Below are 23,760 nucleotides of genomic sequence, written 5' to 3'. Positions count from 1 at the left end.
GTCTATACTGTAAAATTATATACCAAAAAGCTACCATTGTTGTGGTTTTTATGGAATTTAAACCACAGCACAACAGTAGGACAATTAAATAGCTTATCAAAGTGATTAAAAAGGTTGTGATTTCAGATTGTTTAGTAGGGTGTACACATTGGATAAATAATGTGAAGCCAATATTGCACTATTCATAGGAGGAATTAATTTGGACTAGGAGCAATAAAAAAAAAAAATCCAGGAATATAAAAAATATAGCCTGAGTGGCTGGAACCAGTCGGGGGTTATATCCACTGGCATCATGATACAACTTGCCCTACCCTCCCAAAAAACTCCTGTTTTCCCACCCCTAACATCCCCTCCCCAGCCCACCACTCTGATACCCAGCTTAGTGCACCAGGCTCTCCGCCTCCAGGCTTACATGCATTTTACACGTACTCACGCTCATGTCCACCAGCTCTAAGGAGCCTACCAACCTGAGATCACAGGAGATGGGGTAACAGATAGATATACATGAATTTCCTCATATATATATGGCAAAGTTACTACTCGTTGGATTTTTCATTTCTGTTAAATAAATGTTATTGTTCTAACAAACATCATTTCTTTCTCTAGTTTATATTGTTGTCCCTGATAAAGTATCACATAGTAAATCATTGAAAGTATCAGATTTATTGTGGGATTTTTATTTCATTCAATATGTCATTTTAACAGCTTGACCAACAGACTACAATAGAAAAAATAAAAGTTGCCTCCAAGCTAGTGCTGGAAAGAAGCGATAAGCTAAAAAGAGATTGATAATTAGGGAAGCGATTCCTTCGGTTTGTGCTGAATGATAATTTCAGACAGGTTCATAGAATTTTTTCAAAATTGTCGTACTGACTATTGCTTGTCAAGTTTCTGGTTTATATACGTAATCAGTTTCATCTTAAATATACATAAGATAAAAATGTATAATATACTTACAAATTAGTATTACAAAACAGTTTCATATTTATAACCCATGAAGGAAATAATTTTAACTAAATCTGATTATTAAAAAAAGTCAAAATATAAAACCTCCATCAACAAATTAGTTTTGCACAATAATAGTGATGCAATGAAATAATTTCCTTTTCCCATAATGAATATATTTTCACCAAGTATTCATCTTGGTGGTTTTATTTTGACTGATATATTTTCTCTCCTTGTTACATATCCCTAAGCCACTGGCTGCTGTAAGAATTACTGTGTTCTGATTAAAGCCTGCAATCCAATTCAGATTTTCATTTGTTAGATACCTCTATCAAAAAGGAATTAATATGTATGATGATGAACTGGAAAGAACTGGAACTGACTTGGGTATACCTCCAATTAACGGCAGCAGTTGCAGAAGGTATAAGATCGTATCTACCAAAGCAGTCTCCGAAGACGGAAGAATCTTTATCATTTGATTCTATGGCAAATTTGCAAACAAATCTTTTCCACACTGAAGTATCAACTTGGCTGTTACCACCTTCACCACAGCATTGTCAAGTCTCTTTAATGTTTAACTCTCAAATGGACATTGGATGAGGTAGAGTTATTCGTATGTATTTTGGCAAAAATTTAACTCAGGTAAAAGTACATATGAAGTGTCCATTAATTGTTTCAGCACTTGCTGTGTCAGTGCATTGCATAGTCGGTGATTTGCTAGTAAATGGAAGGAGAAATGTGCCTCTTATCATTTACCACAACCCTTTCCCTGACGATATGATAGCAACAAAACATCTGGTTCCAGGTTGACAATAAATAGTCACCTACGTATACATATATTTTTAGATTTCTTGAGGATTTATCTTGAGTTCTCTCTTAATTAGATAAATGTTTATAGGAAAAGGCCTACTATTAACATCAATTATTTTGAAAAATTAAAATGCAAACAGAAATAAAATGAATTTACTTCAATATGTCAAGGCCGATAAGCTTTTTTTCCTCATAATTTGTTCTCCCCCAACCAGCACAGACCGACTATTAATTGCTGTGAGAAACTAGTAGAAATCTGAGGGATGTTAAAACCCAATATATTCTTAGCACAGGAGGTCTTCATAACACTTTTTTTTCTGCCTGCCTCCTTAGACTTTTTGCAATAAAGTTAAATAAACTATGTTTTCATATATAGTTGGGTCAATAGAAAAATTATGTCTTAAAGATGGCAAAATAGGTGACTCTAACAGGCTTATTAAAGATTAGAAATAAAATATAAAGAGAAAATAGTGATGGTAGAATAAAATAATTCCATTTGTAAAGAAAAAAGTAAAAATAACATAACCCAGGTCCTGGAGGAACGCTTCCAGATAGCCTGGGTAACTGCAAAAGTCTATTTTCAGGCTTCATAACAGTACATTGTCTTATATGATAGGGCAATAAAAATGCTGTAAAATTATGGCAGTTAACAAATATATACAATTCAGATAAAGATTATACTGGTTAACATTTTTAAAGTGCAAACTTGAATAACATGACATCACTATTTAGCTAGAACTTTAAAAGAATTATCAACCAGTAAAAGTCACCACCTGCTAATGAATCACTGGTTGCTTTCAAAACCAATTAATTTCCTTTCTAAAGCAATTTCAGATAAATTCATAGCTATTAAAATAATTAAATACGAGTGACATGCTGAGGGAAATGTGAAGGAAAGCAAACATTCTAAATACTCATTATTTTTTAAAAATGAAATCCTGCAGTTCGGACTACTCCTGAGTTTTTGTTTTGCAGATTAGCCAAATAATCAGAAAAACCTAGAGGGTTCTTTCCTCCTGCATCATTTAATTTTTTAGGTTTGCTTGGCATGCAATAAACTACACATATTTAAAATGTACAATTTGATGAGTTTTGACATATACATCCAGGAAACCAACATTTTCAAGATTCTAAACACATCCATCACCTTCGAAGGTTTCCTTATGCTGCTTTATAATGCCATTCTACTATTTTCTGAACTTCCCCCCACAGGCAATTCTCTATTCCATCATTTAGTTTTTCTAGAATTTTATATGTTAAATACTTCAGCATGCACGGTTTTTAATTATTATTATTATTACTATTTGTATTTTTCTGATGTGAGAAGCAGGGAGACAGAGAGACAGACTCCCACATGTGCCCAACCAGGATCTACCCAGCATGCCCCCCAGGGGGTGATGCTCTGCCCATCTGGGGTGTTGCTCCTTTGCAACTGGAGCCATTCTAACACCTGAGGCAGAGGCAATGGAGCTGTCCTCAGCAGCTGGGCCAACTTGGCTCCAATGGAGCCCTGGCTGTGGGAGGGGAAGAGAGAAATAGAGAGAAAGGAGAGGGGGAAGGGTGGAGAAGCAGATGCGCACTTCTCCTGTGTGCCCTGGCTGGGAATCGAACCCAGGACTTCCACACACTAGGCCGATGTTCTACCACTGAGCCAACCAGACACGGCCTGCACTGTTTTTATTTTACGTGTCACCTTTTTGTTCAGCATAATTATTTCAAGACTCATCTACTGTTTATTGCAATGCATATTAATAGCACATTCATATAATGCCTAGTAGTATAACATTGTACTGCTTTATGCCAGTTTGCTTATTTTCCTGTTAATGAACAATTTTGGTTATTAAATATAAAGCTGCTATGCACAATTGTGTAAAGAGTTTTGTACAAACTCTTTCCCTAGGTAAATGCTCAGGAGTGAAATGCTGAATAAGAAAATGGCAAATTATTTTCCAAAGTGGTAATAACACTTTACATCCTCAAGATGAGGTTTCAGAATTCCAGGTCTTCTATAGCATTATTAAAAGTTCATATAATCGGTCTTTATGGTTTAAGCTTTTCTAATTGGTGGGAAGGATGTATACTGTTACATCATTTTGGTTTATTTGTACTTTCTGAATAACTATTGATACTGAGCATCTTTTCCTATGCATGTTTACCATTTATGTATCTTCTCTGATAAAGTGCTTATTCAACTATTTGTGCTTTTTAAAAGGTTTGGGTATTTCATTTTCTTATAATTGAGTTTTCAACATGTAGAATGTAAATACAAATTCTTTTTTTTTTTTTTTTTTACAGAGACAGAGAAAGAGTCAGTGAGAGGGATAGAGAGGGACAGACAGACAGGAACAGAGAGAGATGAAAAGCATCAATCATCAGTTTTTTGTTGCGACACTTTAGTTGTTCATTGATTGCTTTCTCATACATGCCTCGACCTTGGGCCTTCAGCAGACTGAGTAACCCCTTGCTCAAGTCAGCGACCTTGGGTCCAAGCTGGTGAGCTTTTGCTCAAACCAGATGAGCCTGCGCTCAAGCTGGCGATCTCAGGGTCTTGAACCTGGGTCCTCTGCATCCCAGTCTGACACGCTATCCACTGCACCACTGTCTGGTCAGGCTGAATATAAATTCTTAATCAGATGTATGACTTGTAAATATTTTCCCCATTCTCTCTAACACTTTAACTAGTCTTTTTATTTTCCCTATAGTGTTTTTCAAAGACAGAAGTGTATATGGAAGACACTATGTAAGTATGTTTTGAATAGCAATAAAAGGTCACCGGATGGTTCTTAAATACATTGATTCCTGGGCTTCACTTCTGGAGATTTGGGGTTGAGGAAGAGATGGGGGAATATGCATAACTTTGGTTGAAATGTTTATTCATTTTTTTTTCTTTTTTCCATTTTTCTGAAGTGAGAAACAGAGAAGCAGGGAGACAGACTTCTGCATGCGCCCACTGATATTTACATGGCAAGCTCACCAGGGGGCAATGCTGGGCCATTGCTCTCCTGCAACTGGAGCTATTCTAGTGCCTGAGGCAGAGGCCATGGAGCCATCCTCTGCACGCAGGACAACTGTGCTCCAATGGAGCCTTGGCTAAGGGAGAGGAAGAGAGAGACAGAGAGAAAGGAGAGGGGGAAGGATGGAGAAGCAGATGAGCGCTTCTCTTGTGTGCCCTGGCTGGGAATCGAACCCAGGACATACACATACTGGTCCAACGCTCTACCACTGAACCAGCCATCCAGGGCAAAATATATATTCTTGGTTTAAGAAAACCCAGAATATTGATTGTTAGATTACCATCTTGATTAACATATATTTACATAAAATGAAGTTCAGTAGTTTTAAGTTTAGAGTTTACTGTGTTTTGAGAAATATATATGCTTAATAACCACAGAAAACAAGATATAGATTGATTCTACTTCCCAGAAGAGTTCCCACTTGTCCCCAAGTAATCAATTCTTCAGCCTACTCCCTAATGTCCTAATGCAACCAATAGTCAACTCATTTGGACTATAGATTTGACGTTTTTAGAAAACCATACAAATATCATCATGCAATAGTATATTGTGTCTGGTTAATTCAGCTTAGCAAAATTTTTTAAGATTCATTCATGTTGATGTTATTAGCAGTTGGTTACTTTTTTGTTGCTCAGTAATATTAATGATATTAATATAACAGTTTTTGTATTAATTCATAGTTAATAGACATTTCGTAGGCTTCCAGGTTTTGGTTACTATGAATAATGCAGAATATTTATTTACATATTTTTGCATTGACACATGTTTTTAGTTCATTTATACACCAATGATATACCAGTAATATATGAGAGGTCTAATTTATCCCCATGTTTTCAACACTTGTTATTACCAACATTTTTAATTTTAGATATTCTAAGAGTATAGTTGTATTTCATGGTTTTTACCTAATGGCTAATGCTTTTGAGTATCTTTTCACATGTACCTCTATATAACTTATTCAATATAGAGCCTAAATAAATAGTTAGCATATTGAGATTCTTTTGGCTCATCATAATTAAGTTGTAAGAGCTCTTGGTATTTACAGATATAAGTCCTTTATCAGGTATATGTTTAGCAAATAATTTCTCCCAATCTGCTACTTGTATTTTTATTTTCCTAGAAGTATTTTTCAAAGAGCAAAAGTTTTAATTTTGATGACATTCAATAATTTCATAGTTTTGACTCTTATAGTTAAAATTTCTATTCTATTTTTTTGTTAATTTTTAAAGAATAGTTTGAAGCAATGGTCATGTTTGTTTGTTTATTTTTGTCTTATAGGTATCTTAACAGATTCAATACCACTTTTTAAAAACTGTACTTATTTTTAATTTAATCATTCTATCACACTGGTTAAAACTATATTTACCGATATGTATGTTTCTAGACTTCCTATATTGTTACATTAATCTCTGTTTCTATCCTTAATCTCAATACCATCCTGTTCCAGTAGTGTAGTTTTAAAGAAATGCTAAGATAGTTTAAATCCTCCACTGTTGTTCTTTTTATTCATTGGAAATATAGAACTTTATTAGTATACTTGTTATTATTCTTTATTTGTAGATAATGCAAACCTCTAAAAAAGTTTACATCTGTTATTTATCAAAAAGAGAGGCTTTATTCAAATATACTTAAACCAAGTTGCATTGTCTTTATAAAATGATTTTTTTTAAAAAATTCCTTTGATTTTACATATGTTAGTAAAAGTTTTCTGGATGATGGCTAAAAAATTATGTCTTTCAACTTCCCAATTATTGCAATTCAGAGTAAGCAGAATTTGTAAAGTGTTTAACACATAAAAATAAGAGGGAAGAGAGGGTTTCACGATGTAAAAGAATAACAGTTAATCAAATGCTGGCAAGGGTATGGTGATATAGGTACATTTACAGATTGTGAATTTTAGTGTATATTAGTAGAAATCATAAGAAAAGACAGTCAACTTGTTTTCAAAGCCTTAAATATCACCTCAGGCAATGGAAACAAAATTTAAAAATAAACAAATGAGACTATCAAACTAAAAAGGTTTTGCACAGCAAAGGAAACCATCAACAAAATGAAAATGTAACCCACTGAATGGGAGAAGTATTTACTGATATATCTGACAAAATTTATTAGGAACATATGTGACTCAACACCCAAAATACAAACAATCCAATTAAGAAATGGGGAAAGGATCCAAATAAACATTTCTCCAAAGAAGACATACATATGGCCAATACATATATAAAAAGATATTCAACATTATTAATCACCAAGAAAATGCAAATTAAAACCACAATGAGATATCACCTCACACCTGTCAGAATGGTTATCATCAATCGGTCCACAAACAAGTGCAGGAAAAGATGTGAAGAAAAGGGAACCTTCCTGCACTGTTGGTGGGAATACAGACTTGTTCAGCCACTTTGAAAAGTAGTATGAAGCTACCTCAAAAAATTAAAAATAGAACTTCCTTATGACTGAGTGATTCCACTTCTGGGACTATATTTAAAGAAACCCCAAAACACTAATTTGAAAGAATAAATGCACCCTTATGTTAATTGCAGCATTATTTATAATAGCAAAGCTATGGAAGCAGTACAAGTGCTCATCAGAAATGAGTGGATAAGAAAGTCTGTGGTACATTTACACAATGGAATACTACTCAGCCATGAAAAATCAGGAAATCTTACCTTCTGTTGAAAGCCTAAATTAACCTGGAGATGATCATGCTAAGTGAAATAAGTCAGTCAGAGAGAGACAAGTACTGTATGATGTCACTCATATGTGGAATCTAATGAACAAAACAAACAAACAAAATAGAAACAAACTCATAAATGAGAACAAACTGACAGCTAAAAGAGGGTATTGAGGTTGGGGCTAGGTGAGAAAGGTGAAGGGATTAAGCAGGGGTCCCCAAACTTTTTACATAGGGGGCCAGTTCACTGTCCTTCAGACTGTTGGAGGGCCACCACATACAGTGCTCCTCTCACTGACCACCAATGAAAGAGGTGCCCCTTCTGGAAGTTTGGTGGGGAACAGATAAATGGCCTCAAGGGGTCTCATTTGGCCTGCGGGCTATAGTTTGGGGACGCCTGGGATTAAGCATAAAAAATCTCATAGACCTCTATGGAGATTATATGAGAGAAAGAGGTGGGGAAGGTAGAAGAGGGTAAAGGGAAGGTAGATGGTGATAGAAGGAGACTTGACTTGGGTGACAAACACACAATACAATATACAGATGATGGATCATAGAATTGTGCACCTAAAATCTATATAATTTTATTAATCAATGTCACTTCAATAAATTTAATAAAAAGTTTTATAAAAGATTAATAAGAACATGTAAAATAAACCATCATATATGTTATACAGTGAAATATTATGTATATATTAAAATATATGCTTAAATATATAGTGGCTTAATAAATTGTTCATATCACAAAACTTAGTTTAAAAACAAAAAATATCATATAAGCATATATTTAAAAATACAGTACACATGTGTATAGAATAATAAATAGAATTTAATATGGAAAGTAATAATGATTAGATTTAGCTGGTGGCAATATAGGTAATTTTTACATTCTTTTGTGGAAACTAATGGACTGACCAAGAGATATATATTAGAACATGGAACACGCTTTATCATCAGAGGAGAGTAGAGCAGTAGATTTTTACTTTCTTTTATCACATTAATCAGCCCTTATTTGAAATACATGTGAATTCTTTGGCGATCTTAGAGATGCAACGAAGAATTCAGACGGTATTTCATGAAAATTCTCCTAAGCATTCTCCTAAGTGTATAGTGTAAATCAGATTTTAAAAAAATACTCATCAACTTTACCATAGAGATAAAATTTACCATCATAATGTCATATCATCTTCATCCACAAACTTCAAATGTGTGAGTAAATTTAGTCTTCACCTTTTTTTGCCTGTTGTATTTTAAAAGGCTTTTACATTGTGCATGTATTGGATTTATGTTCAGAGAAGAAATAATTTGATTTTTAAAGTATTTGCTGAATCATTTTTGTATAAATAAAAAGATTACAAGGTGAAAAATGAAGAATAGAATGCAAATTGCCTGACAAGCTAGATGTTTTATTCTTCTTTGTTTTTTAAATAAATAAACTATGTTTTAGAACAGTTGTAGGTTCAAAGCAAAATTGAGCAGAAAGTACAGTGTTCCCATATACACCCTGTATTGTAAACTTTTAAGGTAAAGTAGTATTTCCTGTTCCTGCCACTAAATTATAATGACAGAAAACATTCTAATAAGAGAAATACAAGGAAGGAATCCTTTACAATGTTACACAAAGTGTTAGGCGGCTTTGACAATTTTGCTCGTAACGAATTTTAAAAGGTATAAATGGTAGTATCCCACATTAATACTTAGTTTAAAAATGAATAGAATTAAAAAAATAATAAAGAACCTAAAGCTCATAATTGATTATGTGTATATATATACGTATATATTTTTCTTTATTGTGGTTTAATGGGTAATATATATATATATATATATATATATATATATTTTTTTTTTTTTTTTTTTTTGTATTTTTCCGAAGCTGGAAATGGGGAGAGACAGTTAGACTCCTGCATGCGCCCGACCGGGATCCACCCGGCATGCCCACCAGGGGCGATGCTCTGCCCCTCCGGGGCTTCACTCTGTCGTGACCAGAGCCACTCTAGCGCCTGGGGCAGAGGCCAAGGAGCCATCCCCAGCGCCTGGGCCATCTCTGCTCCAATGGAGCCTCGGCTGCGGGAGGGTAAGAGAGAGACAGAGAGGAAGGAGAGGGGGAGGGGTGGAGAAGCAAATGGGCGCTTCTCCTGTGTGCCCTGGCAGGGAATCGAACCCGGGACCCCTGCACACCAGGCTGACGCTCTACCACTGAGCCAACCAGCCAGGGCCTTAATGGGTAATATTTAATCTCTAGTTATATATTCACAATCTGCAATTTATTTTTTGATGTTAGAGTTATATGGAAGTCCATTAAAAGTATAAAGAAATGTTATGGGCTGTTTCAACAAAGAAACATTTTTTTAAAGTAGATGGTCTTGGCAGGATCAAATATCAAGGAGCATTTTGGCAAAGACCATGGATATTATGTATGAGACAAAATTTCAAAGACCTTTTGGTATGAACCAAATGTCTCTATGGATGTTTTAAACAGGACCAATGTTCTGCTAATACAAATTAGTACATAGAAAATATATTATATATAATAAAAAATAGGCTTGTTAAGGTTATATAAAATAGAAATATTTAAGTACATTTGTAATTCTTCTAGAGTATTCATTGTTTACTGAATCTCAAGTATGTTAAATATTCCAAAGTTAAAAGTAATTTTTTCTTTTATTTTTGAGGCATTTCATCTGCTGCATTCCCTTTTATTAGATTATTTGATGTTTTGGATTCCCCTTAGCTTTATGTAGAAAACAGGAAAACCAAAACAATAGTAAGTTATATATCATGAAACTTTTCATATTTTCTGGTGTATGTGTTTGTTTCCATTTAAAAAATATAGAAAAAATACACATTGGGGACTGGCAGTACTTATTAAAATGATCATTTAAGGAACTACAAATGAAGGCACAGAACTTAGAAGACCATGTTTAGGAAAACAAAGTCAGGCACCCTTCTTTCACTCTTTCACTTTTTTTTCCCCTTTCCTTTTATCGTTTTCCAAACCTAAAGGCTCAAGTCACAATTCATAGATCATAAATATATAATATTAACAAAAATAAAAAGCACATTTACGAAATTTGTCTTACTTTCTCCAGCAGCAAACATTGCCAGATCTGAAATATACAAAATATATTTTGATTGACCATTGAAACTGGCATCCAATTTTATTATTTTATTAATTCCAAGATAAGAAAAATTATCATTTCTAACTTTTAAACACATTCCAGTTTTGGTAAATCAAAGGTTCATTGCCAATTGCTACACACCATTCAGATGTATCAGCAAATAAGTTCACCCATGCAGAGGAAATAAAGGATAAAAACAACATAATCATATCGATAGATGCAGAAAGAGTATTTGATAAAATCTAGCACCCAGACTGATCGGTGGTGGCACAGTGAAAAAGCATTGATCTGGAACACTGAGGTCACTGGTTTCAACCCCTGGGCTTGCCTGGTCAAAGCACATATGGGAGTTGATGCATCCTGCTCCTCTCTCCCTTTCTGTCTCTCTGTCCCTCCAAAATGAATAAATAATAAAAATATCTAGGACCCATTTATGTTAAAAAAATCTCAGCAAAGTGGGAAAAGAGGGAACATACATCAGTATAATAAAGGCCATATGTGACAAATCCTCAGTCAATATCATATTCAATGGGCAAGTGTTTCCGTTAAGATCAGAAACAAGACAGAGATATCTACTTTCACCGCTCTAAACCAACATAGTGCTGGAAGTTCCAGCAACCGCTATCAGACAAGAAGAAGAAATAAAAGGCATCTAAGTTGGAAATGAAGAAGTAAAACTGTCATTTGCAGATGAAATGATACTTTATACAAAGAACCAAAAAGATTCTACCAAAAACTATTAAAATGAATAATCGAATTCAGTAAAGTAGCAGGATACAAAATAAATATTCAGAAATCAGTTGCATTTTTATAAACCAATAATGAACTATCAGAAAGAGAAAGTAAGAAATCAATCCCACTCATAATTGCTTCAAAAAAAAATACCTAGGAATAATTTAACCAAGAATGTAAAAGACCTGTACTTGGAAAATTAAGACTTAATAAATAAATTAAAGAAGACACAAATAAGTGGAAGCATATACTGTGCTCATAGATAGGAAGAATTAACATCATTCAAATGTCCACACTATCCAAAGCAATCTAAAGATTCAACACTATTTTTATCAAGATATCAATGGCATATTTCACAGAACTAAAACAAATATTTCAAAAATTTATATGAAACTACAAAAGACCCCCAAGAGCCACAGCAGTCTTGAGAAAGAAAAATAAAGTTGAAGGAATCACACTACCTGATATCAAATTATACTAAAAGGCTAAAGTAATCAAAACAGCATGGTACTGGCATAAAAACAGACAGATATGAATGATACAGAATAGAAAGTCCAGAAATAAACTCACACCTTTATGGTCAATTAATATTTGACAAAGGAGGCAAGAACATACAATGGGATAAAAATAGTCTATTGAATAAATGATGTTGGGAAAATTGAACAGATATATACACACAAATGGTACTAGACCATTTCTTATATCATGAGTTATTTGAGAATAAACTCAAAATGGATTAAAGACTTAAATGTTAGGCTTAAAACCATAAAAATACTAGAAGAAAACATGGCAGTAAAATCTCAGACATTTCTTGTAGCAATATTTTTTCTTCCATATCACCTCAGGCAAGGGAAACAAAAGAATAAATAAACAAATATTGTTTTGCATTTAAAAGCTGGAAATCTACACTCTATTATATTCAGCCATTCCATGACAGAAACTTTGCCATGCACAAGTCAAATTACATTATAGAACTCAGATCACTTGTATTGAAAAGTGAAATGGGACAAGCTAATAAAACAAGAGTATGTTAGGACCTGAATATGCTTTAAATGTAATTCATTATTAGAAATATATAGTCTGAAAGTTATGCTTGGAAAAAAACCTCAGAGAATTCTGATGCCATAAAATGGCATTCCCTTCATCCCATAGCATCTTTTATTTTATATCAAAGGATGAATGATTGGAATAGAGGTCAACATAACACAGTGATTTGGGGGGCTGTTTTAACTTTGAGGCTGCTTGTCTTGATTTGAAAGAAGCATGGTTTAAACGACACAACAAAGAATCCAGATAGCTTGAAGAAGAAGAAAAAAGCCTCCTCTTTTGAGACAATTACTTTCTTTAATTCTCCTCTTCTTTGCAAAGAGTCTAAAATTTATTATTCCCATGCAAAATCCTACACTCCTGTAATCTACATAATCCCAGCTTCAAATAGATAACCATCAGAAATTTTCTTCATTTTTAATAGCAAATTTCATTTCAACATGCTTCTTGATTGGCTTAATGGAAAATAAAAGATTGGTATCACACTTAGAGATGAAAAGCTATAAATACTCATACAATTTACAAATATTCTCCTTTGGAGGTTAGCTCTAAACTACTTTAGAGAATGTATCTGCCACTATTCCAATTTACATGTTACATAAATCTCTAACCAATAGCTTTTTAACCAGAAAGTCTTCACAACAATTTCATACAACAGCAGGGAGGATGACCAGTTGTGATTAACAGCTTTCTTATTCAATTTCCTTGCTAGAGTGAGAAAATTGTTCAAATTCATCTGGCCTCTTACCTGATGTTTGTTACAGCAGACGAAATTTCCCCTCCAGGCAACCACTATGTTACTGCTTTTTTATACTAAACTCATTTCCCTTACAGCTGTGTTAATCTTTTCATTCTTTCTTCCTTCATTTCTTTCTTTCTTTTCCTTCCTTCCTTTCTCTCTCTCTCAATCCCTCTCCCTCCCTCCCTCGCCTAAGATTTTAAAATTTCATTTTCCTATATCTAAAATATCAATCAGGTATACAATTATTATCCATGAATCAATAATCAGTTTATTTTAAACAACTTCAATTCCAATGTAGCTATATATCTTTCAAGGTTTAAAATTATGCTCTGAAACAGGTGAAAGATGTTACAATTAATTATATACATGATTGAGCTTCATGATGTTCAAGCCAGATGTTTGTATATTGATAATGACTCAATAAATATTGGCAGTGCATAAGCCTGGTCAACCAATGGTTTTTTATGCCAATTCAGTGCCAACAAGAATTCCCAATTTGGGGTGAGGTGAAGAAGGAAACTTTATTCAGAGCAAAACAGCTCAATTGTGATACAGCACATCTGTGAGGCAGCCCTGGGGACAGGGGGCCCTGGAGTCAGGTGTTGGTTTGTAGTTTTTACATTCAATGAATTATTACAAAGTTTTAAAGCATCCGTTGTTATTTCTACAATTATAATAATCAAGTTTCTAAACTGATGTTCCTGATATTCTCTTATTTTCTCATGAAATAACAAAGGTCTATGCAGAAAAATAAATACACAAACCCAACTACCACCACCAGAACAAAACTTTTAGAAGAGATATCAATGATGTTTTTAATTTAAATAAAGGCTATATTCAATGTGAATTTTGATATTTATCAAAGCCTTTTTGCTTGTTATATGTAAAGTAGCACTGAAAAAAAAGTCAAAGCATATATATATACTCAAATATTTGGATACTATTTTCAAAAGTTGATTTTTTTTTTTTAACAGGGACAGAGAGAGAGTCAGATAGAGGGATAGATAGGAACAGAGAGAGATGAGAAGCATCAATCATCAGTTTTTTGTTGCGACACCTTAGTTGTTCATTGATTGCTTTCTCATATGTGCGTTGACCGCGGACCTTCAGCAGACTGAGTAACCCCTTGCTCAAGCCAGTGACCTTGGGTCCATGCTAGTGAGCTTTTTGCTCAAGCCAGATGAGCCCGCACTCAAGCTGGCAACCTTGGGGTCTCGAACCTGGGTCCTTCCGCATCTCAGTCCGACGCTCTATCCACTGCGCCACCACCTGGTCAGGCTCAAAAGTTGATCTTATAGGAAAAGTATTTGTACATATCTGGGTAATCCACAACCTTTTAAAAAATACTGATTTTTATTTTAAAATAAACATGTGGCTTTTAGGAAAATACCAAGTAGCTTGAAAAAATAAAAAAGAAATTACAATATCACTAGAAGTCACTTTACTCACAAATAATCACAATGAAGCTTTAGCCACATTGTCACCTCCATTCACATATGTGTTAGCAAGGGCTGCTTCTGTGCTACAAAATAAGTTCAATAGGTGTAATGGTAACATATGGCTCTCCGGATGGAATTATATATCCTGTTAAAGAAGTTTTTCCATCTTCTGAATTAAGGTTTTACACCCACTACAAAAGATAATTCTTTGCTTTAAATCTTACATTCATTAATATTTTATATTTACATAATGTTAAAATATTTAGCTCTTTGCATATCATAATACTGCACCAATATACTAACCAGTGCAATAATGAGTCCTTATTTCAATAAATGAATGCTTTTATCTGAGTTAATAACTCATTTTTTTAAATAAGAATATAAGTCAGCAAAAATGCTTTTATGCTGATTTAGTACGTATTTCCCAACTTTGGCTAGTTAATGTGTTTCTCCATTAAATTATACCACAAAATCAAACTTTTTAAAATTTATTTTGTAACCTAAATAATTATCATTTTAAAATTTATTATTAAATGGCTTATTGGCAACAATTATAACCTCATATTTTGTTTAAAAATACTAATGTATCAATTAGAGTTATTTAGTTGTAAACAACAGAAAACCACTTAAAGGGATAAAAAAAGAAATTATTAATAGAAAAGTTAGCTCACATAATGGATTAATTAGTGTTCCAGAATATTTTTGATGCAAAAGAACATGACAAGATGTCAAGGCAATTACAATTTTCCAGAGACAAAGAAATACTTAATTATATTTTTCTGGATATGATCACTAAAATGTATGTGAATCCCAGTTTTTCTTTTAATTTTGAACCATTTCTCTTATTATTTAAAAATCCAAGGAAAGAGAATTTAGTTGGGGGAGTTACGTACCATGTCCACCTTTGACTATACCAGGGCACTATAAAACAGTAAGACTAAACAGTAAGACTATATGGCAGGCTTTTGGGTTTCATAGTAATGAACAAAACATTGATTTATTATCCTACAAAGATGACAGAAATAAATAAAATATATTTTATATTAAAAACAAACTACAGTTGATAATTTAGGAGAAATGGATATTGTGTGATGAGATTAAAATATTCATTCTATTTGCTTTTTTTTTTTTTTGTATTTTTCTGAAGTGAGAAACGAGGAAGCAGAGAGACAGACTCCCACATGTGTCCGACTGGGATCCACCTGGCATGCCCACCAGGGGGCGATGCTCTGCCCATCTGGGGCCCTCACTCATTATAACCAGAGCCATTTTAGGGCCTGAGGCAGAGGCCATGGAGCCATCCTCAGCATCCCGACCAACTTTGCTCCAGTGGAGCCTTGGCTGCGGGAGGGGAAGAGAGAGACAGAGAGGAAGGAGAGGGGGAGGGGTGGAGAAGCAAATGGGCTCTTCTTCTGTGTGCCCCCACCATGAATTGAATCCAGGACTTCCATATCCCGGGCCAACACTCTACCACTGAGCCAACAGGACAGAGCCTATTCACATTTATTGAAAAAGACATTTAACATAGTCAGTGCTGTATGGTTTATTTCTTTCCTGAACACATAAGTCTATATTTTTTAGCATTTATTCCCTACCTTGCCTCTAAGCAGCACCAAATAGTAAATGTGGGTAGAAACACTGAACATTGAAAGTCTAGATACTAAGATAGCCACCATGATATTCATCTTTCTTCTCTCTCCTCATCTAAGGAGATGGAAGTAAAAGACGAGGATGTGGCAGAGACAAATGAAGATGGAAACCAGTATCCTGACTCACATTAGGGAGGACAACATAGATAAAAGAAGAGTCTGACCCAGAGCAGACTGTGCTGGTGCCAGGAACTCAACCTTTATTAAGATAACTCATGGGCAGTTCCATTATTATTTAACCCCTACATGAAATTAATTATAATTGGAATTTGATTTTAAGCAACAAATGTGGTTTACTGCTCACAGAAACACTCTGTCTTTCTCTCTCCAATACACCAATATGAAATTATTTTATAGATTATTTATAAGGCCTTTAGTGGATATGATGCTGTCAATATTATCAATTTATTATTTTGTAATAAAAAATATTGCCTTTACCAAAATCAGAACATTTCATCATTATTTTTTTCTTTAAGATTGTTTCAAGGTTTTACATGAAGTTCTAACCAGGGGTATATTTCCCTTTCAATTTCAATAGAAAATTTTTTCACCTTGCCCTTGACACTTATCTTCATCTTCTTTAAATTGTAGTTTTGTTTGTAAAAGCCTTATCTATCCAACCAGATTGTAAGTACTTTAAAAAAGTGACCCTGTTTAAAGACTCTTGTGTGCCTTATGATACTGAAATATGTCTAATAAATTTTTGCAAACTGATAGTTGTTGTAGCTTCAATGAGACTCATGTGGTCTTATATCCTTAATTTGATTATTTTCCTGAAAGTATTTTAAATGAATATGCATTCTGATATATGAGCCTGTTATAAAAATGAAATTAACTTGTTTTTACTTCTCCCTTTTTAGATCATTGGTCTCACAGCTTACTACAGAGAACTTGTTCAATTATTTAACATTAACTTTTAAGTGTATTGTTTTGTATTTCATTTGTTGTGTGACATAGTTTTGCCTTCTTTGTGGATTCTTGCCTTTCCTCTAGCCTATATTTCTCCCTCAGATAATAAGTTGAGCTATAACATCAGTTGTCATTCAAGAGGTTCTTTAAAATAAAATAAAAATAAATAAAATTATTATTTATTATTATTACTGAGTAAATCCATTGATTAGTGATTTGTTTTAATATTCTTAAGTATAAAAGATATGTTGTTAAATAAGCAATATTTTTAAATATAACTGAAAAGGCACATTGTTAGAATTATTGGCATATTTTATCATTATGCTCTTGTGTTTTCACTGGTTAGAAACTAATAAAGTTGTTTGAAGTAATGTGTAAGGGCTATTCAAAGCAATCATATAAATGGAAGATTAAAGTGTCTTTGTTTTAATCAACATCTGCTAAAAACCTATCTTTAATTTCTAATGTCTGTATTTATGACCACATATATTCTCTAGATATCTAATATTTCTATTTATAGTGTTGATAATTAAGAATGAATGATTTATTATTATTATTATTTGTATTTTTCCAAAGTTAGAAGCAGGGAGGTAGTCAGACAGACTCCTGCATGTACTTAACCAGGATCCACTGGGCATGTCCACCAGGGGGCAATGCTCTGCCCATCTGGGATGTTGCTCCATTGTGGCCGGAGCCATTCTAGTGCCTGAGACAGAGGCCATGGAGCCATCCTCAGTGCCCTGGCCAACTTTGCTCCAATGGAGCCTTGGCTGCAGGAAGGGAAGAGAGAGACAGAGAGGAAAGAGAGGGGGGAGGGTGGAGAAGCAGATGGGCACTTCTCCTGTGTGCCTTGACCAAAAATTGAATCCAGGACTTCCATATGCCAGGCCAATGCTCTACCATTGAGCCAACCAGCCAGGGCTGATGAATGATTTAGTTTTTATCTTACATTTCACAAATGCAATGCCGGGATGGCTATCAGGTAGTCACAAAACAACAGATTTCTGCGCTTTCCAAGTGAATCTCTAAAATTATATAAATACTATTTTTGGATATATCAGTATATAATAGGGACATTTAAGAGATGAATTTATTTTAGAAAACCATTTTACAAAGTTACATCATTAATTTTTGATAAAAAAAATAAAAGTTGCATGCTTGAAGTTGATAGTCTCATCAGAAACATAAAAAAAGATTCTTTTCTTATAAGGACTTTGATTCAAAATGTTATACAGAAAATATTAGCATGTTTAGAATTGCAGGACTAGATGAAAGAAGGTGAAAGGACCGAGTAAACACACACACACACACACACACAACGCTTAGACACAGAGAGCAGAAAGCAGTGTGGTGATGGCCAGAGGAAAAGAGGGGTGGGTGTTGGTGGAGATGGGTGGAATGAGGGGAAAATGGGGATGGAAGGCAACTTTGCTTGGAGCAATGGGTGCACAACACAGCATGCAGATAATGTTTCATGGAGTTAAAACCTGTAGCTGATAAATTCAATTTAAAAAAAAAACCTAGTTACAGTCAAAACAGTCAGTGTCATTTTATAAATCCATAAAATCATTTTTTTTCATTTTCTTCCTATTAAAATCATCAGGACCCTAACCAGACAGTGGTGCAATGGATAGAGCATCCATCTGGGATGCTGAGGACCCAGGTTTGAAACCCCAAGACCACCAGCTTGAGTGTGGGAGCACAGGCGTGACCCCATGGTCACTAGCTTGAGCCCAAATTTTGCTGACTTGAGCCCAAGGTTGGCTTGAACAAGGGGTCACTCAGTCTGATGTAGCTCCCTGGTCAAGGCACTTATGAGAAAACAATCAATGAACAACTAAGGTGCTGCAACAAAGAATTGATGCTTCTCATCTCTCCCCCTTCCTGTCTGTCTGTTTCTGTCTGTCCTTCTCTCTCTCTCACTAATAAAATAAAATAAAAATAAATAAAACCATCAGGAGTTTGATTAGTAAGAGAAAAAGAAGATATAACAGTTATTATAGAAAGAGATTAGTTATACTGGCTTTAAAATTAATTATCATCATCATCATTTCAACATCACTCACCAGACAATGAAAAATTGCATCATTAATGGCACTGTATGTTGAAATAAACTAGTCAATCTAGCCAAGCTGCAAAATTTAGGAATCAATACTAATAGGGTGAGATGGCTTATGGTTTAAGGTGAGATGGTTAATAGGTTTAAGATTGGTGAATATAGGGACAGATCTGTGTTGTCCATGAAGTATCTTACTTCCTACCTCTCAAAGAACAAAGAGAAGCTAATTTTTCATCTGAGATATTTTTGTGCAGTTTTTTTTCTGACCCATATTTTAAGCTTCAAAGTAGAAATCAATCTCAGAGGAAAGTGAGAAAGTCACCTGAGGTGATAGTTAGCTGGAGTCTCTATTTTAGGTACTGCCCTAGAGGTTTAGTGTTTTTAGTTTAGACATTAAAAGCTTGGCTACACACCATGGGGGACTTGCAACAGTACTTTTCCTGCTATGATAAAATGTGTAGCCATCCTGCCCATAGCCTGTCTTCTTCTGAAAAACAGCTGGCGTCACTAGAGATGAGAAAACACAAAATCAAAGCTTCAGCTAAATAAAACAAAACCTTCTTATTTTTTACTTTTTTTTAAAAGATACAATATATTATTACATTAAAGAGTGAGGAATCTATTAACTAAATCAGAGAAAAGAGGAAAGTATGTCAATTTCTGGGGTTTATACTTCTTTTGCTTTATCCTTAAAAGGTAGTAGGGGGCAACAAAGTAGCTTTCCTTGGATATTCAAATTACTTTAAAAACAGTAACTGACAAATCATAATATACTGATGGCAACAAAGTGAGGTGGGCCATTAGAATGTGCTGTGTGTTGACCCATCACCCTACTACAGATAGTGGTGATATCTGCAGTAAAAATGCAAGGACATTTGAGTCATATGTCTTTACTTAGAGCATGCTCACACTAGTTGGATTCAAAGTCAGATTGAAATGCCACTTTTATGTAAATTTTGTATATAGAACAAGGACTTTACTAAAGTGGTGTTACTAATGGTAATAAAGTACAGATGTTGAAAAGTAATTTTATTTTTATAATATTAAAGCACAATAGTATATTTTAAAATATACCTTTACTTACTCCCTCTACTAAGTATTTTTTTCCCAATGATTTAGCCTGAGTTAAGTTAATTTGGCACAAACATTTTAAAAATGTTCAAATAAAAATCTTTGGCAAATAATATTTTGCTCTTTGCTAGGTGGAATTTACAAGCACTTGTTTTCTTTATATCTTTTTTCTGTTTTGCATTACTTACTGAATATTTGGTGCATTTTTTATCACTCTTTTTTAAATTTATTTTTGGTTAAAATACAATTTACATTTAGTGAAATGCTCAGCTCTTAAGTATAACTTTCAATCAAGTTTTGACAAATGTATAAATACACAGAGTGTATCATTTATGCCAGAAAATTCTCTGATGCCCTTTTCCCCAAACCAGGAGCAGCAACTGATCTGATTTCTACTACATTAACATGGGTTAGTTCTGCATAATCTTGGATTTCAAATTACTGGAATCATACAGTATATCTATTCTTTTAGCTGAGTGGTTGGTTCCTCTTATCAAGCATATGTTTTGAGATTCATGGTGCCATTGCATGTGCCAGTAGTTTTTTCCCTTTTTCACTGGGTAGTAACATAACACATTGTGTTTACTCATTCTCCTCTTGATGATTATTGGAATTATTATAAGGGTTTTTTTTTTTGCTGTTGTTGTTTTGTTTTGTTTTTATAAAAAAAGGTGCCATGGAAGTTCTTCTCAAAGTTCTTGATAACATATATTTTTTTATTTTAAAGAAATGCCTCAAAGGAGAACTGCTGGATCATGGAGTAATATGTTTAAATAAAGCAAATGCCAGTTTTTCAAATGGGTTATACATATTTGTATTTCTCCAAAAAATATATCAGAGTTTTGCCAGGTCTATATCCTCTCCAGCTTTTAATGTTTTCACTCTTTCTTTTTTTATTTATTTGTATTTCATGGCAGATTTAATTTTCATTTTACGAATGACTGATATAGGGCACTTTTTCATGTGCTTATCAAATTCTTACATCTTCTTTGTGAAGTGCTCATTCAAATTATTTGTTCACACTTCTATTGGGTTGTTTTTTTTAATATGGATTTGTAAGAATTCTTTATATGAATACAATATTTTGCTAGATACATGTGTTACAGAATTTTTCTCCCAATTGATCTTAACTATTTATGTTCCCAATCACATCTTTTGATGAGTTGAAATGTCATTATATTGTACTTTGTGCCCAATTTTCCTTTGTTTTATAGCTCCTGTTTTCTGGTTCTAAGACATGTTGGCCTACCCCACAATTGCCAAGATATTCTGTTCTCTTCTAGTATCTTAATAGTTTTGCATAAAATCTCTTATCAAATTGTTTTTTGTGTATAATGTGACATCTTTACATGCTGCTTTCCATTGTCTGTGTCTTACTTTATACTACTAATCCTCTTACTGTTCCTATTCCATCATTTACCATTTCTTTTATAATAATTTTATTTTTTAATGGGATGACATCAATAAATCAGGATACATATATTCAAAGATAACAAGTCCAGGTTATCTTCTTGTTCAATTATGGTGCATATCCATCACCCAAAGTCAGATTGTCCTCTATCACCTTCTATCTAGTTTTCTTTGTGCCCCTCCCCCTCCCCCTTTCCCTCTCCCATTCCCCCCTCCGCCCTGTAACCACCACACTCTTATCAATGTCTCTTAGTTTCACTTTTATGTCCCAACTACGTATGGAATAATGCAGTTCCTGGTTTTTTCTGATTTACTTATTTTGCTTCGTATCATGTTATCAAGATCCCACCATTTTGCTGTAAATGTTCCAATGTCATCATTTCTTATGGCTGAGTAGTATTCCATAGTGTATATGTGCCACATCTTCTTTATCCAGTCATCTATTGACGGGCTTTTTGGTTGTTTCCATGTCCTGGCCACTGTGAACAATGCTGCAATAAACATGGGGCTGCATGTGTCTTTACGTATCAATGTTTCTGAGTTTTTGGGTTATATACCCAGTAGAGGGATTGCTGGGTCATAAGGCAGTTCTATTTTCAGTTTTTTGAGGAACCACCATACTTTCTTCCATAATGGTTGTACTACTTTACATTCCCACCAACAGTGTATGAGGGTTCCTTTTTCTCCAAAGCCTCTCCAACATTTGCTATTACCTGTCTTGCTAATAATAGCTAATCGAACAGGTGTGAGGTGGTATCTCATTGCAGTTTTGATTTGCATTTCTGTAATAGCTAAAGAAGATGAGCATCTTTTCATATATCTGTGGGCCATTTGTATTTCTTCCTTGGAGAAGTGTCTGTTCATATCCTCTTCCCATTTTTTTATTGGATTGTTTGTTTGTTTGTTGTTGAGTTTTATGAGTTCTTTGAATATTTTGGATATTAGGCCCTTATCTGAGCTGTTGTTTGAAAATATCATTTCCCATTTAGTTGGCTTTCTGTTTATTTTGTTATCAGTTTCTCTTGCTGAGCAAAAACTTCTTAGTCTGATGTAGTCCCATTCATTAATTTTTGCCTTCACTTCTCTTGCCTGTGGAGTCAAATTCATAAAATGCTCTTTAAAACCCAGGTCCATGAGTTGAGTACCTATGTCTTCTTCTATGTACTTAATTGTTTCAGGTCTTATGTTTAGATCTTTGATCAATTTTGAGTTAATTTTAGTAGAGGGGGACAAACTGTAGTCCAGTTTCATTCTTTTGCATGTGGCTTTCCAGTTTTCCCAGCACCATTTATTGAAGAGGCTTTCTTTTCTCCACTGTGTGTTATTGGCCCCTTTATCAAAAATTGTTTGACTATATATATTTAGTTTTATTTCTGGACTTTCTATTCTGTTCCACTGGTCTGAGTGTCTATTTTTCTGCCAATACCATGCTGTTTTGATTGTCGTGGCCCTATAATATAGTTTGAAGTCAGGTATTGTAATGCCCCCAGCTTCATTCTTTTTCTATAGGATTGCTTTTGCTATTCAGGGTTTTTTATAGTTCCATATAAATCTGATGATTTTTTGCTCTATTTCTTTAAAAAACGTCATTGGAAGTTTGATGGGAATTGCATTAAATTTGTGTATTGCTTTGGGTAATATAGCCATCTTGATTATATTTATTCTTCCTAGCCAAGAACAAGGTATATTCTTCCATCTCATTATATCTTTTTTGATTTTACTTAACAATGGTTTATAGTTTTCATTATATAAGTCCTTTACATTCTTTGTTATGTTTATTCCGAAGAATTTTATTTTTTTTGTTGCAATAGTGAAAGGGATTATTCTTTTGAGTTCATTCTCAATTGTTTCATTGTTGGCATATAGAAAGGCTATTGACTTCTGTATGTTAATTTTGTATCCTGCGACCTTACTGTATTGGCTTACTGATTCTAGTAGTCTTTTTGTGGATTCTTTGGGGTTTTCGATGTATAGGATCATATCATCTGCAAAAAGTGATACCTTTACTTCTTCTTTTCCAATATGGATGCCTTTTATTTCTTTGTCTTGTCTGATTGCTCTGTCTAGAACCTCTAGTACCACATTAAATAAGAGTTGAGAGAGTGGACAACCCTGTCTTGTTCCTGATTTAAGGGGGAAA

The sequence above is a fragment of the Saccopteryx leptura genome, chromosome 4, assembly GCF_036850995.1.
Source record: "Saccopteryx leptura isolate mSacLep1 chromosome 4, mSacLep1_pri_phased_curated, whole genome shotgun sequence".
Taxonomy (NCBI): domain Eukaryota; kingdom Metazoa; phylum Chordata; class Mammalia; order Chiroptera; family Emballonuridae; genus Saccopteryx; species Saccopteryx leptura.
The sequence above is the reverse complement of the archived record's forward strand: the minus strand, read 5'-3'. Positions refer to the sequence as shown.